At 46.4% G+C, this 22,409-nt stretch overlaps 1 pseudogene; it reads left to right on the forward strand.

Moving 5' to 3' along the window:
- Positions 1-13,938, forward strand: part of LOC141955035 (E3 ubiquitin-protein ligase RBBP6-like) — a 28,724-nt pseudogene extending 14,786 nt beyond the window's left edge.
- Positions 13,939-22,409: the final 8,471 nt, after the last annotated feature.

Consider the following 22,409-nt stretch of genomic DNA (forward strand, 5'->3'; position numbering starts at 1 on the left):
ATATTCATTTAGGAAAATAACTATTTTAGTTGAGCAAGCCTTAGGCTAGGTAAAGGGAGAGAGTTAGAGGCTTGTCCTGCTTAAAAAATAATTGAAATTCATTTAGCATCTTAAGATGAGATATGTCTGCAATTCTTTTCTTAACAGGACAGAAATTGTGGGTCTGTTCCCAGAGTTAAACAGAGCACAGGAACAAGTAGTTTCTTGACTGAGGTGAAAGATCACCATACAAAGGGCGCAATGCTGACAAAGACTGGAAAATATGCAATACCAGTTGTTAATGCGTGAGTATGGAGTTAGTTGGTCTGACCAAAAAGTGAAGGAGAGAAGCCACGTGTCAGTGTCTGAGTGGCAATGCAACCAAGCAGGCCAGCATCTGTAATTACAGGGGAAGAAGCACTGTCATTGTATCTTAACCTTAAAATATGTGATACTTTCTAATATTAAAATAGGGTGGTCCCGCTGTTCATGCCCCTGGAAGTTGGTTAAACCTGTGGTATGCTCAGAATCTGTATTTCTACAAAACATTTCAGTTGTGTTTACAGTGGAGTCGTTCTATTTGAAAGCTCCTTTTGCTTCTGTTTTCTGTTTCAAAGACTTCTTGAAAAATGTAACAAATAGCTGTTAGAGTGAGATTTCCTCTCCCTGACATTTATCAAATCCCGTGTGTGAAACAGAGTGATGTTTTCCTGTTGCTGTAACCTAAGAAAATACTACTGACTGCTGACAAGAGTGGCTGTTTTAAAATGCACTTGGTAGCACCTGGTTTTCTGCCATGGATCTCCTTCTGTAGAAGCCGTAACATAGACTTTCATTCATAAAATGTAATTACTTGAAGCCTAACTTTATACCGAGCCTGCAATTTACATTTACCCTCTGGCAAAGGAGAGGTGGGATTCATTACATCTGATTTCTAGCTGTCAAAAAATGACTTTTCTAGTCTGAGCTAATTTCTTAGTTGATCCAAAGAATGGGAGAGTTCTTGGAAGGAAAATTGTTCACCCCTCTCTCTTCTGGTTTTATGGGTATAGAAAAGTAGTTTAAACTAAATGTCTATGTTTTTGAAGGCCAATGAGGAGTGAGAAGAATTATCTTCCTTTGATAAAATCCAAAGCTTGAAAAAGTTTTCCTTTATCCATCTTTAACTTTTTTCTTTTTCCTTCCCCCCGCCCCCCCCCTCCAGGGAAGCTTATGCTAGAGAAAAGATGGAAAAGCCTCCCTTTTTACCAGAGGAGCTGTCCTCCTTCTCAGATGATGGTAATCCTATTCCAGATGTGTTGTTATGTCTTCTTTGTAAAGATATAATGACTGATGCAGTTGATGTTGCCTGCTATGGAAACAGTTATTGTGATGAATGTGTTAATCCAAAACATCATATCTGATCTTCTGAAAGTAGAAATAGGAGATAATGAAATTACTTTGTGACCAGCTCCATTTAATACTTAAGTATATCCTGAACAGGAAAGGACTGTTCTCTTAAAAAGGAAAAAAAAAGTCAGAAAGCTTTTTTCCCTTTTTATGTCAATCAGTCAATCTTCTTTTCCCTTTTTATGCCAGTCAGTCACTCTGCTGTTGTTGTCTCTGGCCTCCCTCCAGCAGTGTCCCCATCTTTCTGTGCTGAAAAGCCAGGTGGACCTTTCCGGTAAGTAAATCTATAGATCAACGTGAGCATAAAAGACACCAGAATACTGAAGTGAGTTAGATTCTTCTTCTTGGGCTTCTCTGCTAGCAAGCTGTGTATCATTAGTGACGGTTCCAGACAATTGTGTAAGTTCTGGGTTGTTTTTTTTCCCTTTGAACGAGGACAGTTCCATAAGTTGAAAGTGTGCCTCAGGCAAGCATTTTCTCAGAAGTATGTTTTGGTTTTTGTTTATAAGTCATTCAGTACAAGTTCACCCTGAAAGAGGAACTTTTTTTCCCCAGGAGCCCTTTGATTTTAAGTAACTAGCAATTCCTAAAGTAAACAGTTAGTTATGTCAAACCTTCTGGAGTGCATTAATTTCTCCTTAGTACTGAGGAAATGATCTTTTCATCAAAAGTGTAAAGCTAAAATGGACTATGTGTTTTCACATTACTATTTTCTCCAGTATTTCTATCATCAATATTACAATGTCAGAGTCATCCTTGGCAATACACAGTGTAGTCAGTGATGGATAATAAACACTGAAACGCTGTAAATTTGTAAACCAGTTTGGGATAATAAACATTGAAACACTGTAAATTTGAAGTATTTACAAACATGACAGTCTAAGTTTGCAAGCCAGTGAAGTCATGAAAAAACGTTAAGAGTCTGTACTTTTGTTTAGGGCTTATGTCCTTCCAGCTTTATGCCTTGAATGCAAACAGCCGCTCTGCCCAGAAGACTGTCAGGCTCAGCTGTACCGTTGAATACAAAGGATCCCAATTGACAAGAGCCTTCAAGGGCTGAACTAGCACATAAATATTTCTTCAGAGAGTTTCAGTTCTTGGATCTTCCAAAGCTGAGATTCGGTGTGTGGGTTACATGTACTTGTGGGACAGGACTTGAAAGAAGCAGACAGGACGGCGCGCCCTGCTTCACTGTTGTTGTGAGAAGGGGATGTACTGGACCTTGTAGGCCATAAGCCTTGGGCAGCCTGATAAGGGGAATAAAGACGTGCTGATGTGGGGGAGAGTTACTGCCCCTATGAGTCATGTGGCGCCGGAGAAGAAGAAAATATAAAGTCTCTGAAAAACAACTCAGTGTCTGCAAAAACAACTTAGTCGTAAACAGTCCTGTTGTTAGAGTTTTAATTAACTACCAATCAACGAGCGTTGATAAAGAATGTTGAAGTATAGCAACCAATCAATGTAAGACGCGTGTCTTCTAATTTCTTCTAATTTTCTATATAAATGAATGATTTCTGCAATAAACTCTCTGACTCTGCTTGCATCAAGCTGTGTCCCATCTCTCAATCGCGGCAAATTGATGACCCCAACGTGATCCGAGTGAGCGACGTGATCCGAGCGAGCGGCGTGATCTGAGTGAGCAATGCGCTCTGAGCGAGCAATGCGCTCTGAGCGACGCGACCCGACCAGTCGTCGTGATCACTGGACTGAGAAACCGCCTGCCTGCGCGGCTTGCTGCGAGTCCTGCAGAACGTTGAATGAGCTGCTGAAAAGAAGCAGGAGCTGGCCAGCAATAAATCCCTCCGGGGTAGAGAGGTGAGCTGTGGGAAACGAAACATGGGGAATCAAGCGTCTTCCCCAGAAAGAGACGTATATGAGCTTATGAAAGCTCTTCTTAAAAAGCACGGGAAAGTTATTTCTGGGCATGACCTTAAAACTGTGCTTAAATGGGTGCAGATGAAGATGCCCGATGTAACTGCTTCTAGTATTTTGACATGGGAACTTCGGGACGACGTGGGGGTGAAGTTGTGGGACTCTGCCACATCGGGGAACGTAGAAGCACAGCGTATGCTTCCGTGGTGGAGGATCATTTTTGAAATCGTAAAAGCTCAAGAAAAGAGTGATGATGGTGATGTAAAAGCAAAAGGGAATTCCCCCACGGTCCCTTCTCTGCCTTCTGAAAGTCAAAGCTGCCAAGGACCTCCAGAGGTCGGTGCCGTAAATTATCCTCTGGAGGATGACCCCTTTGATCCAGAGCTAATAAATCTCGAGAAGGAGCCAGATTTATATCCCCCTAACTCACGCAATGTGTGGGCTAAGATAAAACGTCAAGCTTTAAAGGAGGGGAATCTCGAGATTGCTAAAATGATAGTTGCTCCTGTAATATATCAGGGCCGAGGGGTACAATGGGAGGCTTTGTCTTTTTCTGTAATTAAGGAGCTGCGCCGTACCGTTACCGAGCATGGGCTTTTCTCTCCTTATTTCGCGAGCCTGTTATCCTCTATTTTTGACACTTACGTTATGACTCCTCATGATTTAAAGTCTCCAGCTGAATTACTGTTAACTCCGACTCAGTTTTCACTGTGGGAAGTCGCATTGGAGAAGAGGGCTCCAGGCACCACTTCTCACATTTGTGGGTCACGAAAATCAGGCTGTGGCTGCTTTAACTATAGAACATCTTACAGGTACGGGTCAGCACACTGATCTGGTAGCTCAGGCACGGGATATCCCTCGGGAGGTTCTGGAAGCGGTCCACGAGGAAGCGAAAAAGGCTTTTTTCAAAGTCCCTGACACACAAAAGCTGCAGAAAGCTTTTACAAATATTACTCAAGAACCCCGAGAGCCTTATGTGCAATTTATTGATAGATTAAAAGAGGCTCTGGAGCGTCAGATAGATAATGCGGAAGCACGGAAGATTTTGTTGTTGAAATGGGCTGTAGAAAATGCTAATGCGGATTATAAGAAGCTCTTAAAATCCCTTCCTAACCAGAATCCTACACTGGTTGAAATGGTGGAAGCTTGTAATAAAGTTGGCACTATAGATCATAAATTTGAGGCCATGGCTGCTGCCTTTGCAGCCGTGCGTGGTCTGTCAGGCATGGGGAATTGCTACGGCTGTAGCAAACCAGGGCATTTAAAAAAGAACTGCCTGGCTATGAATGCGGGGGCTAAGCATCAAAACCCTGGAATTTGCCCTAGATGCCGAAAAGGGCGTCATTATGCTAATCGATGTTGGTCTAAGTATGATTTTCAGGGCAAACTGATACAGGGAAACTGGTCGCGGAGCATGGGGCGGCAACGCGTGCAGATACAAGTTCTGCAGCTGGCATTCCAACCCCCCCGGAGGGAAGCAGCAACGTCACAAGTCTGCGTCCAGCAACAGCCGGGAGTGCTGGATTGGACCTGACAACCGCTCACACAGTAAGGATACTTGATTGCTCAGTTCACTTGCTGTCTGTAGCAGGAACCCCCTTAGCTGCAGGACGAGGCTGTGAGACAAGACACACACCAATATGGTTAGCAGTCAAGCTCCGATGTTTATTAGAAAAACAAGTCCTTATCTATTCTTGTGACAGCAAATCCGTGCGTTGCTCTGGCGCATGCTCATTTCAAAAACTCGTTCCTCTCAGCACTTTCAACAAGCGCTACTAAGCGTGCACAACCGGTAGATAAATTTCTGCTTTCTTATTCTACAGGTTCCTTTATTATCTGTTTCTTCCCTAATGAGCAAAAATACTTTCGCTTTTAGCCATCGTTAATCTAGACGCCGTTAGTCTTCTAACACAAGTGCGTCATTAATTTAGACATCGTTAATCTAACTTGAATGCTGATGACACTTTTACATTGTCAGTGACGCAGACAGTTCGCGACCCGGCATATGCGCCCACAGCTGTCAACAAATGTTTCAGGACCCTCACCCTCTAATACACAGGCGCTGTTATTAGGAAGATCATCTACCACATTATCAGGGCTTTTTGTACTACCAGGTGTCGTTGATTCTGATAGTACCGATGAAATTAAAATTATGGCATGGACTCCATTTCCTCCCTGCACAGTACCTAAAGGTAGTCGTATAGCGCAATTAATATTGATTCCAGCAGGGATGGACTCCCTCATTCCTAATCCCTCTCCTAAAAGGCAAGGAGGATTTGGGTCTACAGGAAACCCACAAATCCTATGGGTGCAATCTATTTCTCAGAAATGACTCCTATATCAATGTACTCTTATCTGCAGGGGACAGCAAGTAGTACTAAGTGGAATTATTGATACTGGAGCGGATGGCACAATAATATCTCAGGCCAAGTGGCCTCCACAATGGCCTCTGACTAATGTGTCCCATGCACTGGCTGGAATTGGAGTAACTAGTAACAGCCGCCAAAGTGCAGAATTAATCCAGATCCAGGGTCCAGAGGGGCATGTAGCCTCTGTTAAACCTTTCGTGTTACCTGTTCCTTTGATTCTATGGGGGCATGATGTGCTGTCTCAGTGGGGAATGTCCATCCAAACTCATTTTTAGAAGGGGTCATTGAAGCGCACAACACCCTTAAATTAACATGGAAAACCAATACTCCTATTTGGGTAGATCAGTGGCCCCTAGCACTCGAAAAGCTTCGCGCCCTCCAAGAATTAGTTATGGAGCAGTTAACAAAAGGGCATATTGTGCCTTCTACTAGTCCTTGGAACTAGCCTATTTTTGTGATTAAAAACCAAACCAGCAGGTGGCGTTTGCTCCACGACCTCAGAAAAATTAATGACGCTATGGAAGACATGGGAGCCCTCCAACCAGGACTCCCGTCCCCCACTATGATTCCTTGGAATTGGTATTTGACTGTCATTGATCTTAAAGATTGCTTTTTTAATATCCCACTACATTCTGATGATACTCCTAAATTTGCTTTTTCAGTTCCAAGCGTCAACATGCAAGCTCCATTGCAAAGATACTAGTGGGTTGTGCTGCCACAATGAAGAATAGTCCTACAATTTGTCCGTGGTGTGTAGCTAAGGTACTTAGTCCTGTTAGGACTGCAATGCCTAGTGTCTTGTTATATCATTATACAGATGACATCTTAGTGGCAGCACAACATCACGAGGTCATGGAGGAAGCTGTAGCCCTTGTCACTACTGCTGTCAATTCAGCAGGCCTCTGTATCGTGCCAGAAAAAAATCAGAAAATACCACCATTTAAGTACTTAGGTTGGCGCATCAGGATTCGAACTGTAATTCCTCAACCTTTACAGATACAGACAAACATTAGAAATCTGCATGATGTACAGAAACTGTTGGGAACAATTAATTGGGTCCGACCACTGCTGGGAATTTCTAATGCAGACTTAAATCCTTTATTTGAACTGCTCAGAGGAGATACTGACTTACTTTCTCCTCACAGTCTTGACTCTGAGGCTGTTAACCCTTTGCAAAAGGTTGCCACAGCGATCACAAACAGGCAAGCTCATCGATGGGCCCCTGAACTACCATTTCACCTAATTATTTTAAATCCCGTTTGACAACTTCATGCGCTGATTTTTCAGTGGGATTCTCAGAAACCAGATCCACTGTTAATTATTGAATGGATTTTCTTGCCGAATCAATCTACAAAAATAATTTTGACACAGCATGAGATGTTTGCTTCTCTGATAATTAAAGCCAGACAACGCTTACTAACATTATCAGGGAAAGACTTTGTTTATGTCTGCTTACCTGTGACAAACATATATTTACAATGGCTTTATCAGCAATCAGACTCTTTTAGTATGGCACTAGCAGACTATATGGGTCAACTTACATCCCATCCACCTCTGCATAAACTGCTCAACGCCAGCATTCATTTGATATCCAGACCAAAAAAGAGTGATCGACCGTTACAAGCACTTACTGTATTTACGGACGGGTCTGGAAAATCACCCAAATCAGTCATGTAGTAGTTAGGGCTTGGCGGTCGGAAGATGTCGCGCTGTACGGAAAGGTAGGACCCCTCTCCAGATAGCAAATAGCGTTATAGCGCGTAGTTATGATGTAAGCGGACGGAAGTGACGTTGTAAACCTAGGCTATATAATGCTGTGTTAGTCAACGATAAACACCAGAATGCTGAAGGTCTCGAACGACAGTTTGGACTTACCTTTCAACAAGCATCTAATATTGCTGTGTGTCCTGACTGCCAAAGGCATTCTTTTCCATCAATAGCAAGAGGAGTTAATCCTAGAGGTCTACAGAGCTTACAGCTATGGCAAACAGATGTTACGCATTATCCAGAATTTGGTAATCTGAAATATATTAATTCTTCTATTGATACCTTTTCAGGTGCTTTGTTTTCTTCTTGTCACACAGGAGAAAAGGCGTGTGATGTTCATAAACATTTAACGCGTGCCTTTGCCACTTTGGGCATACCCTCTCAGATAAAAACAGACAATGGTCCTGCATGTTTCAACTACAACAAAAGCCTTTCTCGACTCCTGGGGTGTAACTCACATTACTGGCATCCCTCATTCCCCTACAGGTCAATCTCTGATTGAACGTTCTCATCAGTCTTTAAAGCGTTTATTACAACAACAAAAGGGGGGAGCAGGGATTGCCACCCCTGAGGAACGACTACAGAAGGCTTTGTATGTTTTTAACTTTTTGAATTGTTCCTTGTTAGAGAATAATCCTCCAATAGTTCAACATTTCAATGCGAATGCCTCGTTTGAGACACGAGTTAAAGCTCCAGTGTTGGTTCATGACCCAGAAACAGGTAAAATAATAGGACCATATCCCCTTGTCATGTGGGGAAGAGGTTATGCTTGTGTTTCCACAGAAAAAGGCCCCAGGTGGATTCCAGCAAAGAACGTGCGTCCTTTCCGTGAATCCCTACCTCGAGCACTTGACGAGCCCAGCGAGGGTTCTGCTCAATCTGCAGATCATCCTCCCGAACAGCAACTCCCTGATCCTTTTGAGGCTGCAGAGGATATTCACCAAACTTCATAAACTGAGGATTGTTACACGAGTCAAGACAAAGGAGTACCTATAATAGATACTGTCTGTACTCGATGTGGGTATTGCAAACCTTGGGTTTTTTGTGTATGTTGTGGTTGTCCTAGGAAGGGATCAAAGAAAAATGCAAGAAGTAATTTGCATGGAAGAAAAAAGGGGGCAAAAAGAAATCTTTAAAATAGTTTCTGCTTTTTTAACACTGATGACAATAGTGAGAGGCTATTCATTTCCCCCTGCACTTCCTAAGGTCAACGTTTGGGTCACGCTAGCAAATGTAACTGGGCAAGACACTTTGTGCCTTGCTACCGCTTCACCTAATTACCCCTCCTCTACATGTCTCGTAGGCCTGCCATTAGATAAGTGGCCAATACCTGAAAGTATAAAACACGTCTTTCCAGCGCTGATGCAAAATTTGACAGATAAGTGGGATGTACGGCTCTCTTTTCTCCCACAAGCTACTCTGGAACCACAAGAAATTGAACTTCTTGGATCGATAAAAATGGGGTTTTGTGTTAAGTTTAACTATACAGGAAAAGATCAATCTGAGGCCTGGGATGTTTCCCCTACCCATCCCATTTTTTAAAATGCCAGCGTTTGGTGTAATTATACAGCAACAAACCTCTCTAAGTCTAGCAATAATCCACTTCTGTTACCATCGGGAATATTCTTTATTTGTGCAGATAGAGCATGGCCCATTATCCCTTCTCACATAAAGGGAGGCCCATGTAGCCTTGGTCATCTTTCTGTTTTGACTCCTAATACATCTATGATTTTGCAGCATCGTTTATCCCACAGAGTGAAGCGTGACATTCATGCATATACTCCTGATTGTGACGAAAATGCAGAATTTTGGTCCTTGGGTAAACGCTTTGCTGCTTCTTTTCTGCTACCAGGAGCCGCTGCTGGAAAAGCATTAGCAACATTAGATAAACTTGGCTGCTGGCTTGCTAAACAAACAAATGCCACTAGCAAAGCTTTGTCTGGTCTTTTATTAGATGTAAATAGTATCCACCATGCCACATTACAAAATAGAGCTGCTATAGATATTTTGCTTTTAGCACAAGGCCATGGTTGTGAAGATTTTGAAGGCATGTGTTGCATGAATCTCTCTGACCACTCGGAATCGATTCATGCCAGTATCCAACAGCTTAAAAAAGGAGTCTCTAAACTCCAACAAGATGATAGTTAGGATTGGTTAGACAAGCTTTTTGGAGGATGGGGGTTATCAGGGTGGCTTAGAAGCTTAGTAAAGACTATTGTTTATGCTCTGGCTGTTTTTATTCTCTTATTGCTTTTTCTGCCTTGCTTGTTACAATGTTTGCAACAATTGATGGAACGCTCTATGAAAAAGATTCTTTCTGTACAACAGGAAGGGGGAGGTGTGGGGCTGGACTTGAAAGAAGCAGACAGGACGGCGCGCCCTGCTTCACTGTTGTTGTGAGAAGGGGATGTACTGGACCTTGTAGGCCATAAGCCTTGGGCAGCCTGATAAGGGGAATAAAGACGTGCTGATGTGGGGGAGAGTTACTGCCCCTATGAGTCATGTGGCGCCGGAGAAGAAGAAAATATAAAGTCTCTGAAAAACAACTCAGTGTCTGCAAAAACAACTTAGTCGTAAACAGTCCTGTTGTTAGAGTTTTAATTAACTACCAATCAACGAGCGTTGATAAAGAATGTTGAAGTATGGCAACCAATCAATGTAAGACGCGTGTCTTCTAATTTCTTCTAATTTTCTATATAAATGAATGATTTCTGCAATAAACTCTCTGACTCTGCTTGCATCAAGCTGTGTCCTGTCTCTCAATCGTGGCATGTACTCTAATCCTTTCATGTGCAGCTAGCTTAATAAAATATCTTTCCAGTGAGCTTTCTCTTTAAATGCCAGTAGTTCAAACAGACTTGTCGTCAGTGCTTCACATTTGTAAATCTGGCGAAGATTTTTTTTTTTTCCCCAATTACAGCAGCCAGCCTTTTCTCACCTTGAACTTAATATTGCAAGTAGCACTTCAAAACATTGTTTGAATAATAAAAATCTGGGGGTTTTTTGTAGTGATGCTGATGTAGTTCTACCTCTTACTGCTCTGGTGACTGCTGCTGAACTTCCTAAATCTTCCTCTCTGCCAATCCGCAGTTTGTTGGAACAGGAGGTAAATTTTATTTCAACATCTGCAGTGATTCTTGTATTTTAGTATCTTGTTTTCTATTAGTGTTTTATCGTAAGAGCTATCACGTGCCTTCACTAAGATAGCCAGCATCACCAAGTCTTCTTGGCCCCCAAGGAAAATCAATACCCACAATTGGTAAGTAACTGTAACTTCAGAATTTATTTTAAAAACTTATCTTCAGCTAAACTGAATGTTGGCTCTGTTTTTTCTCTTTTCTCTCCCCACTCGAAAAGGTCATTGAAGGAGAGCCAATCCAGTTCACTCAGCATGTGGCAGACCAGGCTGGGAACTGTAGGGATTCTACAGAAATGCAACATACTGCTACTTACAACTTGTTAAATGAGGCTGTAACACATAACGTACAACAGGTGATTTATCATTAAATAAGCACGCACGGGTAGTTGTGGAGAATACTGGTGGTTCCAATTTTTAAATGGCTTAATTGCAACTGGCCTTAACAAAGGGATCTGTGCTTGCAGTAAGATTATTTAAACTCCAGTACATGACTGAAAAGAGGACTCTGAAAAATGAACAGTTTTTGAGGAAACCATAATTACATATAAAAATGAAATATAAGTAAAGGATCAGGTGGAAAGCCACTCTTTTGATTACTGGCAGAATAGGGCTGAAGAAATTCATTTCCCAATAGAAATCAACCTCCAGCTTTCTTTTTTTTTTCACAACACAGTTGATACTGATCGAGCAAATTATTGGAAAAGTCAAGGCTGTCATTTTATGACAATTCTGAATTTCCTCAATGTAGCCATCTCAAATAGCCAAGCTGCTTTCTCTCAGTTGGAGAGAGTCTCTTTTGTCTCTTATTGCAGCGTCAAGTTACTCCTTCCTTTTGCTATGTATTAGTTATAGATAGATTGTAAGGGTGCATGGTGCTTATAAAATATTAAAGATGAGTCAAAACAAAAATCAGGATCCACCCCACATATTGTCTAAAACCTCAGATTCAGAAAGCAAGACAATAATGCTTCAGAGCCAAGAACGGGCCAAAGACATCATCATGAGGCAACAACATAGGAAGTGTATGCAGAAGAAGTTAAAAGAAATTCGAGAGAAGATGAGTTGAGATCTATGCATTGCTTTGAAGATCAGCAGTGTGAAGTGTTAAGCATACCAAGGAGTGGCAGAGGAATGGTGGGCACTTGGCACATGGGAGGTGCGAGTCTCTTAGACACGGGCAGCCTCCATCCACAGTTGCAAAGCTGAGTATAAGGAGAGAAGATGGGGGGAACTGTTGGGGGTGAGGGTGTGGAAGGCAAGGATCGAGAGATGAGCATAGTCTCAAATGAACAGAAAACGGGGAGAAAAATGCGTAAGTTGAGAACAAGAAGTGCTTGCCGCCATGCTCCTCCTTCATTGGCTTTCCTCTAAAATCAGAGTGGAGTGTGACAAATAGTGACATGTGGGTTTGGGTTTCTTTAGAAGTTCAAGTCGAGGACGCCTGCACAGTGAATGTACCCAAAGGACTCAGGCCCCATCACTACCAACATCAACAGCGGTCTTTGTGCCTGTGCCTCCACCTCCCTGGTATCTTCTGCCACCACAGGCACTTCCTCTTCCACAGGTGGCACCACCACCACTGCTTCCTCCTCAGTTCCCACCTGGGCAGCCTCCTTCTGCTGGGTGCACTGCCCCGCCGCCCCCGCCCCAGGATATCCCCCAGCTCCTGCAAACACATCAGCAGCTTGGGGACCAACAGCTCATCCAAATACCACCCCAACAACACAAGCACCCCCTTCACCTAGGGAGTTGTTTTACAGAGAGAAACAGGCTTAAAGAGGAGTAAGTATTTGGCTCAATGAAGTTCTGTTGTTTTTGATGTATGTATTTCCATAGCATATTGGACTGCAGTTACACACAAATGCATCTGACATAAGCAAAAGTGACATAGTTTTGTCCAACATACTTTTTCGTTGCAGATGGTAAACATGCAGAACTGAAACAAGATGAATTCATTCTAAAACTTTCCCTAAAACTTGTAGGAATTCTAAACTGGTTTTGCTTAAATAAGATGTTCACCTTCTGCATTTGCATGCAGTATACATTTTCTCATGTTGGTCATGTTTTGTTTGTTGGTGTCTTTATGTAATAAAGGTCAAACTATAATTGTAATAGAAGTCAAACTTATTTTAACAGGGGTAAGAAAAGTCCAGACTTGATGAGTTTACAAATGATTTTGTTAAGAAACAGATGGAATATGAGAAGATTCAAAAGGAGCGTAGGCGTTCGTTTTCCAGGTAACTGCTTTACATATTGTAATGGAGAAGCAGATTGTCTAGAAGAATCAGGAGGAGTTCCACTCAAACTCGCTATTGTTAGATGGGTTGGATGATTCAAGGGAAAAGCAGTGAGAGGTGTTTCAGTGTTTCACATGAAGGTTAGTAGCGCAGCTATGGCAGAGATTACAGTTGACTGAGAGTTTCTTTCCTAGAGTAATGGTATTGAGTCAAGTTACTAGAGGCTGAGTTTAGAAGCTTTTAGATATGATTTTTCTTGACATGTCGACACTATCCTTGGTTAGAGCTAGAGGTATGTGCAAGATTTTGCTAGGACATCTGCCTAGAAGTGTGGATTAAATGGGCTTGTATGTAAGGTTGCAGTACAAGTATTTTGCATCCCGTACCTATTGCCAAATAAGTAGTGAAGTTAAATAGACTAAGGCGGCATTGTAAAATTGAGCTTTGCTGTCTTTTCCTGATGTTTGATACTGTGCTGTAGCCATTAAGACTTGCTCTTTTTGCACCTTACTGCCACAAAAAGGATTTGCATTTGCACTGCATGTAGTTGTGCAGCGAGAAATGTTCAGGTACCAGTAGAGGCCAGTCAATACCTGTGGTAGTTCCTGCAATACAAGGGAGTGGAAATAGAGGTTCCCTTCCTGTATGTTCTAAACTAACAAAGCAGCAGCTGTTTGTCTTGTAAGCAGAAACGTGCTCAAGTTCTTCAGCCTGCAGTACCATTCTGTCAGCAGTGAAAGAAGCTTTGACATAAGCATATGGAGAGGAAAAAACAAACTAAACCCAGTTATGTAGAAATAACTGTTCTGAATTAAATTCCTCTGTGTGTGTGCGAGTGTGCTCTCTGGTTTCTTTAAGGTCCCAGTCTCTCTCTAGTGCTTCTTCTTACTCTAGAAGTTCATATACCTACTCCAAGTCAAGACTGGGTTCTTCTCACGCTTGCTCCTACCATCAATCATCTAGTCATTCCCATTCTTGTTTCAGCTTGCGATTGCCGCCATATCCCAGAAGAGGCAAAGGGAAGAATCATCACAATCATTCCAGGTCAAGGTCACATGGTTATCACCGTTCAAGGTCACGATCACCCCCGTACAGAAGCCACCATTCACATTCAAGGTCTTCAGTAGGTAGAGGCCAGTCTCCCACTAAACACAAAAAAAACCCAGAAGAGAAGAAGAGGGGATGAGAATGAAGGAGTTCCCAATGCTGAATTGTTAGAATCTATGAGAAAACAAAGAGAGGCAGTTAGAGCAGAAGATGTTAAAATGGACTCTCTGTTCATGCTCCCAAGCAGAGCTGATGCCACCCCTGTGAGAGATGAGCCTATGGGAGCAGATTCTATTGCTGTCTGACTTGCTACTCCACGGAAAGTTCACCCAAAAGTGGCAAAAGATCCCCCAGAAACCAGACCAGCCAAGGAGAAAAGGGTAAAGAAAGACCATCCAAAAGAAACCAAGTCAGAGAAGCCCTCCAACAAAAAGGACAAGTCAAAAAAACCTATGGAGAAAAGCAAACCTTCTAAGGCAAAACCTGAAAAAAGAGGAGTAGATGAAAAGGTTGATAAAGAAAATGAAGCCACTTCCATAAAGACATCTAAACCAGAAACTGATGTATCAAAAACATCACCAAAGGGGAAGACTGAGAAAGAGAACGCGACTGGACAAAACGTCAAGCCCAAGCCTCAGGTAAACAGCTCCTGGTGGCTCTCTTCTGATCTAATTCAAGAGACTGATGAAGCTACACTTGTACCAGATTACGGTGAAAGTGACAGTGAGAGTAATGTGTCTGCAAAAGATGAGGAAACTGCAGGAGAAAATCCTACAGAGCCGGAAGAAAAAGCTGTTGATAAGGTCAAAGAGGATATGGCAGCACCTGCTGCAGCTGACCTGCCTGAAGCAAGCAGGAGTCAAAGTCAAAGCAGTCCAGGTGTTAGTCAAGGCCCTTCTGAGAGTCAGACTCGAAGCCACAGCAGCATTGTGTTCTCCTCCATCCCTTCGGTTGGGGGGATGGATGAGGAAGATCACAGGAGAATTCAGCAGATGAATGGGTGGCTCCAAGACTGGTGTTACCATCAGGGCTTTGGATTCGTCAGTCATGGGTTGGTATACAGGGCACCTGATCTTTTGACATTTGACGGGATGCACCTGTCCTGGAGAGGGAAGGGGATTTTGGGGCAGGAGTTAGCTGGGCTCATTGACAGAGCTTTGAACTAGATTTGAAGGGGGCAAAATATCGGCCCATCTGAAGTGCATGTATACCAAAGCGCACAGCATGGGTAACAAACAGGAGGAGCTTGTAGCTGTGATAAAACAGGAAAATTACGATGTTGTTGCTATTACAGAAACATGGCCTCAAGTTGTGTCAGGAAAGGTTTAGACTAGATGTCAGGAAGTATTTCTTTGCAGAAGGGGTTGTTGGGCTTTGGAATGGGCTGCCCGGGGAGGTGGTGGAGTCCCCATCCCTGGAGGGGTTGAAGAGTCGGGTCGATTTAGCGCTCAAGGATCTGCTGTAGTTGGGAACTGTCAGTGCTGGGTGAACGGTTGGACTAGATGATCTTCAAGATCATTTCCAGCCTAGATGATTCTGTGATTGCCAATGCAGGAGAGAGCCAAGACAGCAAGAAAAAGAGAAGCAGCAGCGTAAGAAGCACAAGAAGCAGAAGAAACAAATTTTGTTAAAATGTAAATGAATTCAAGCGTTGCAAATAATAACATGACATGACATACCCTGAGCTGTACTATCGCTGCTTATTTGACTTTTACATTGGAGTGTTATAAAAGTGAACAGTTTGTACAGGATTGTGAGTTGTGGCCATGTAACATGAAAGTCTTTGCAGGGGCATCTTATTTTTAATCACTGTTAATTAGTTTGGGTGGAGTTTACTGTATTGTGAAAATTTTCACAGTTGAATATTTTTTTAATTGCCTGGCAGAGGAAGCTGGTATCAGATTTAAAAGATCGGCAGAATGACTTGCAGGCCCAGTTATGTCACTTTTTGTTTACAATAAAAAGTTTTCAGTGAACTATCCAGTGTGATGGGATTTTGAGTGACAGCTGAACACTAGCGGAGAAAAGGCTCGTGACAGAAAATAGCTACCAGTAGAAGCTTGCTGATAGCTAACGTGTATGAAAAATAACTGTCCTGGTTCAGCTAGGATAGGGTTAAATTTCCCCAGCAGAGAAGGGGGAAGGGATCTCCAGCTGGGTTATTCATACCATGCTGACTTCAGGTCCGGGCACGGGAGCACAGGAAGCTTTTTCCTTTGTGGCTTTGGTCGCGGGGAGCATGTGAGCGAGCTGTCTGTAACCATTGCGGTATTTCTCTGTATATCTTCTTCTTGTTTACCGTTATGACTGTTTATTGTTGTTATCATTGATATTTTGTTGTTCAGATTCCTTATACACTGTTGTATTAAATTTCTCCTTATTTTAACCCGGAGTTTGTGCCCTACTTGCGTCCAAGGGTTGGGGAGGGACAACAGCAACGTGGTCTCCGGTCCTGGCAGGGCCTAAACCACCACAGCCTTTTTGGCGCACCAACGTAGAGCACAACAGGGTTGAAATAAGAATCAAAAAGGGACAGACCCTGACCAGAGTGTGTTAGAGCAATCTGTTAGTTGTAATTTTTCTGTTTGTATTTGTTTGATAAGAAAATGTTTGCAATGCTGGCCCACTTGCTTGCGTGGTGGGGTTGGATTAATCCTTATATCCAGTATATGATCCCAGTGCTGGTGGTTGTTATCGGTGGAAAATGTGTCAAGGGTCTTACTGTACTCTATCGGCACTGGACTGCTTATAATGTGCTGGTATCGCTGGGGGGGGCGGGTGGTACCTGTTTGCTGCCTGGGCTTTTGTGAGGGGTCTCACCCCCTCTGTGGGTGAGCCAGGGGAAGAGATCCTCTCGGGTTTTGAGAGTTTCAGTTATTCTTGGAGCATTCAGGCCAGTGTATTTGCAGCACAATGTTTGGGGGCGTCTGCCAGATCTTGTTTTGGGCCATGCAGCATTTCTCTAACAATAGCAGTGCCCGGAAACCTGCCCCGAGGTCAGGTAACAGTGAGTGGCAAGGGCTGTGGGAAGAGATGGGCAAGCACCTGAGTCAGTGGGCACCCCCAAGGCTTTGGAATTTCACCCCCGAACAAATGCAGAGCCCCGATAAACTGGCGGAGTGCTTAAAAACGGTGTGTCGGCAACCTGGCAAAACCCGGGAGACACAGCTCGCTGCGACGTGCTGGGGACTTGCCCATGCCTGCCGTGTCCTTTTGAAGGCCACTCACTGCCCTCAAGGGGGAGGAAGGGCTGCAGGGTCTGAGAGTGAACTTACTGGGACAGCAGCTGGGCCGGGGGCACAGGCAGAGCCAGGCTGGGTCGCCTCCACCAGCACAGCAGCTGAGCCAGAGAGACAGCCAGGGCCGGGATCAGTCGCCCCGATACAGAAACCAAATACACCAGAAAGTCAGCTCGCAAAGGGGGGGATGGGGATGAGCCAGGCCCAGCACGGGAACAGGAGGAAGGGCCAGAGGTGACTGCCTGATCTCCGTCCCCGACTGAGCTGCGAGATATGCGGAGAGATTTCGGCCGCCTGGGAGGCGAGCAGATTTGCACCTGGCTGCTCCGATGCTGGGACAATGGAGCCGGTGCTTTTGAGATGGAGGGGAGAGAGGCCAGGCAGCTGGGGTCTTTGGCCAAGGAGGCTGGCACTGATAGGGAAATAGGGAAACAGGCTCAAACCCTCAGCCTTTGGAGGCGACGCCTGCTCAGTGTAAGGGAGAGGCACCCCTACAAGGGTGATCTCCTATGTCAGCTGAGCAAACGGACCAGCACTGAGAAAGGCATCCAGAACCTCAGGGAGCTGGCTGTGTTTGAGATGATCTGTGGTGATCTGAATGAGGAGCAGTCACCCATGGACCCAGATCAGGCCCCTTGCACACACCTGATGTGGCGAAAGTTCCTGAAGAGCGCACCAGAAGCGCACTCGAAAGCGCTGGCAATAGTGTCCTGGGGGACAGACACACAGACTCTGACAGTGGATGGAGTGGTTGGCCAGCTCCGGCAATATGAGGGAAATCTCCCTTCATCTCAGCATTCCCTGGTCTCAGCTGTGGAGGAACTGTCTCAGAGGGTCCAGAGAGTGGAAGAGGACGTGTCCTACGTTCCACCTGCACGGGCTGATGTCTCAGCCATTAGAAGTAAACGTTTCCCCACCCAAGAGAAGGGCAGCAGCAGGCACACACCACGAGGCACCCTGTGGTTTTTCCTCCGTGACCATGGAGAAAACATGAGGAGGTGGGATGGACAGCCCACTGCCGCCCTGGCTGCACGAGTAGAGCAGCTGAAAGGGAAGACCATCACCAAAGGGGAGTCCTCCAAGAGGAGCGCAGCTCCAGTGTCCAGTCAGAAATCCCCCAGGCAGAACAGAATGGTGAACGTTATGTCTGACCCTCTTGAGGGGACCAGTAAATCATTCTCACAAGAAGTGAGTGATGATGAGCAGGATTAGAGGGGCCCTGCCTCCAGCCAGGTGGAGGAAAGGGATAATGGGATTTAGTGGACAGTGTGGATCCGATGGCCTGGCACGTCAGACCCACAAGAGTATAAGGCTTTGTGGACACTGGCGCTCAGTGCACCCTGATGCCATCGAGCTACAGTGGGGTTGAATCCATCTGCATCTCCGGAGTGACAGAGGGATCCCAACAGCTGACCCTACTGGAAGCTGAAGTGAGCCTGACTGGGAAGGACTGGCATAAGCACCCCATTGTGACTGGCCCAGATGCCCCGTGCATCCTGGGCATAGACTATCTCAGGAGAGGGCACTTCAGAGACCCAAAAGGGTACCGGTGGGCTTTTGGTGTAGCTGCCCTGGAGGAGGTTGAACAGTTGTCCACCTTACCCGGCCTCTCAGAGGATCCCTCAGTGGTGGGCGGCTTAAGGGTGAGGAGCAGCGAGTGCCGATTGCTACCAGGACGGTGCACCGGCGGCAGTACCGCACCAACCGAGATTCCCTGGTCCCCATCCATCAGCTGATCCGTCAACTAGAAAGCCAGAAGGTGATCAGCAAAACTCACTCACCCTTCAACAGCCCTACATGGCCTGTGAGAAAACCTAATGGCGAATGGAGGCTCACTGTGGACTACCGTGGCCTGAATGAAGTTACGCCAGCGATGAGTGCTGCCGTGCCGGACATGCTGGAGCTCCAGTATGAACTGGAGTCGAAGGCAGCCAAGTGGTACGCCACGACTGACATTGCTAACGCGTTCTTCTCCATTCGCATAGCGCCGGAGTGCAGGCCACATTTTGCGTTCACTTGGAGAGGCATCCAGTACACCTGGAATCGATTGCCCCAGGGGTGGAACCACAGCTCCACCATTTGCCATGGACTGGTCCATACTGCACTGGAGAAAGGTGGGGCTCCAGAACACCTGCAGTACATTGATGACATCATTGTATGGGGGACACAGCCGAGGAGGTCTTTGAGAAAGGGAAGAAGATAATTGAAATCCTCCTGGAGGCCGGCTTTGCCATTAAGCAAGAGAAAGTTAAGGGGCCTGCAAGGGAAATTCAGTTCCTAGGGATAAAATGGCAAGATGGGCGTCGCCACATCCCAGTGGAGGTGATAAACAAGATAACAGCCATGGCCCCACCAACCTCTAAAAAGGAGACTCAGTCTTTCCTGGGCGCTGTGGGGTTCTGGAGGATGCACATCCCCAACTACAGCCTGATTGTGAGCCCTCTCTACCACGTAACCCGCAAGAAGAACGATTTTGAATGGGGCCCTGAGCAACAACAATCCTTTGAGCAGATTAAACGGGGGATTGCCCAAGCAGTAGCCCTCGGGCCAGTCCGGGAAGGGCAGGAGGTTCAGAACATGCTCTACACCGCAGCCGGGGAGAACGGCCCTACCTGGAGCCTCTGGCAGAGAGCACCTGGGGAGTCCCGAGGCCAACCTCTGGGCTTTTGGAGCCGGGGATACAAAGGCTCTGAAGCTAATTACACACCCACTGAGAGGGAGATACTGGCAGCGTACGAAGGAGTTCGGGCTGCCTCAGAAGTGGTCGGCACTGAAACACAGCTCCTCCTGGCACCCCGACTGCCGGTGCTGGGGTGGATGTTCAAAGGAAAGGCCTCCTCCACGCATCATGCAACCGATGCCACGTGGAGTAAATGGGTTGCGTTGATAACACAACGGGCTCGAATAGGGAACCCCAGCCGCCCAGGGATACTAGAGGTGATTACGAACTGGTCAGAGAGCAAAGATTCCAGGATGTCGCCAGAACAGGAGGTGACACGTGCTAAGGAGGCCCCACCATATAACGAGCTGCCGGATGAGGAGAAGCGATATCCCCTGTTCACTGATGGGTCTTGTCGCATTGTGGGAAAACATCGACGGTGGAAGGCTGCTGTGTGGAGTCCCACACGACGGGTCACTGAAGCTGCTGAGGGACAGGGGGAATGGAGCCAGTTCGCAGAGGTGAAAGCCGTTCAGCTGGCTTTGGATATTGCTGAGCGGGAAAAGTGGCCGAGGCTCTACCTCTACACCGACTCGTGGGCAGTGGCGAATCCCCTGTGGAAATGGCTGCAGCAACGGAAACAGAGCAACCGGCAACGTAAGGGTAAAACCGTCTGGGCTGCTGAGGTGTGGCAGGATATTGCAGCCCGGGTGGAAAACCTCGTTGTGAAGGTGCGCCATGTGGATGCCCATGTACCCAAGAGTCGGGCCACTGATGAACATGGACACAACCAGCAGGCAGACCAAGCTGCTAAGATTAGAGTGGCTCAGGTGGACTTGGACTGGCAGCGCAAAGGTGAACTGTTCATAGCCCGGTGGGCCCACGAGACCTCGGTAGTGGTAGCAAGGTAGAGATGCAACATACAGGTGGGCTCAAGATTGAGGGGTGGACCTCACTATTGACACCATCGCAGAGATCATCCACGGATGTGAGACGTGTGCTGCAATCAAACATGCCAAGCGGGTGAAGCCCCAGAGAAATGGAGAGCGATGGTTGAAATATAGATATGGAGAGGCCTGGCAGATCGACTACATCACACTGCCACAGACCCGCCACAGGAAGCGCCACGTGCTCACAATGGTGGAAGTAACCACTGGGTGGCTGGAAGCTTACCCAGCACCCCATGCCACCGCCCGGAACACCATCCTGGGCCTTGAAACCCAAGTCCTGTGGCGACACGGCACCCCAGAGAGAACTGAGTCAGACAACGGGACCCACTTCCGAAACAACCTCAGAGATGCCTGGGCAGAAGAACACGGCATCGAGTGCATCTGCCATATCCCCTACCACGCACCAGCCTCTGAGAAGATCGAGCGCTACAATGGAGCGTTAAAAACCACACGGCTCTGTTGGCCCCAGGACCGGCCCATGGTGCCACGCTGACTGCTCCGGGACAGGACCTTTATGGCGCTGCCCACGCCAGAAATGAGTGGCAGTGCCGTGCTGCCCGCCCTGGGAACGGAGCCTGATGGCGCTACCCATCCCTGCACCAAACACTGGTGTTGCACTGCCCTTCCCATAACCAGAACCCGACGGCGCTGCTTGCCCCGGGTCCGGCCCCCAGAGCCATGCTGCCTGCCCATCAACTGAACTCTGCTACTGTGCTCCCCGCCCCAGGACAAGCCCCCGGTTCCACCCTGCCCACCCCAGGACCAGGCCCCAACAGTGCTGCCATCCCCATGACTGGACCCTGATGCCCCTACCAGCCCCGGGACCAAACGCCAGAGCTGTGGGAGGCATCGGCCTGTCAGCCCTGCACAGCCTCTGAAAAGCACCTCAGCTTGATGAGCAACAGGCCTTGGGAGAAAGGTAGTTAGGGCTCGGCGGATGGAAGATGTCACGCTGTACGGAAACGTAGGACCCCTCTCCGGATAGCCAATAGCGTTTAGCTCATGATGTAAGCGGATGGAAATGACATTGTAAACCTAAGCTATATAATGCAGTGTCACCTATCAATAAACGCCATTTGCCATCCACCACGTTGGTGTCTGAGAGCTGATGGCCCAAGCGGCCTCAGGTTGGTCACCATGCCGTTCCTGAACCAGGTCGACATGCCGATTTCAGGCAACAATCAGACACTGCTGAGTTGTGCCGAGGCGGCAGGAAAACCAAGGGACAGCCGCAGCACTGAGCCGTGGGACAGTCCTGAGCGGTGAGAAGTTACCGCCGCGGGAACAGCGCCTGAGCGAGCAGGGCATTGGTCTGCACAGCCCGTGTGAGAGCGGCCTTGTGCTGGCAGGAGAAACGCTTGATAACTGCCTAATCGCTGATTTGTAACTGTGGAGTACGAGCTTTGGCGAGAGCGTACGTATGTGCTATTGGAAAAACAAACTGCTTTGCGTGTTGTAACTCTCCTGGAGTTGTGCAGGTCCGATATCCTCCCGTAGGGATGGATGAAGGAGATCCAGTGCTGAGAAAAAAAATCCCTGCTGAGCAGTTATACTCAATCCTGACTGATTGTGGGGGGCTTTTGGGGGGGCTGGAGGGTCAGGGAGGGGGTTATGGGACCACTCCTGTGCCATGATGATGCAATTTTGGGGCATTTCAAAGCTGTTATTGTGCAGTTACGGGGCTCTCTGTCGTCAGTTTGGGTGTTGCTATGGGTCAGGGGTGTCGCTATGGATGTTCAGGAGTTCTGGGGGTCTCCTCACA

Source organism: Athene noctua, unplaced genomic scaffold (assembly GCF_965140245.1).
Source record: "Athene noctua unplaced genomic scaffold, bAthNoc1.hap1.1 HAP1_HAP1_scaffold_84, whole genome shotgun sequence".
Taxonomy (NCBI): domain Eukaryota; kingdom Metazoa; phylum Chordata; class Aves; order Strigiformes; family Strigidae; genus Athene; species Athene noctua.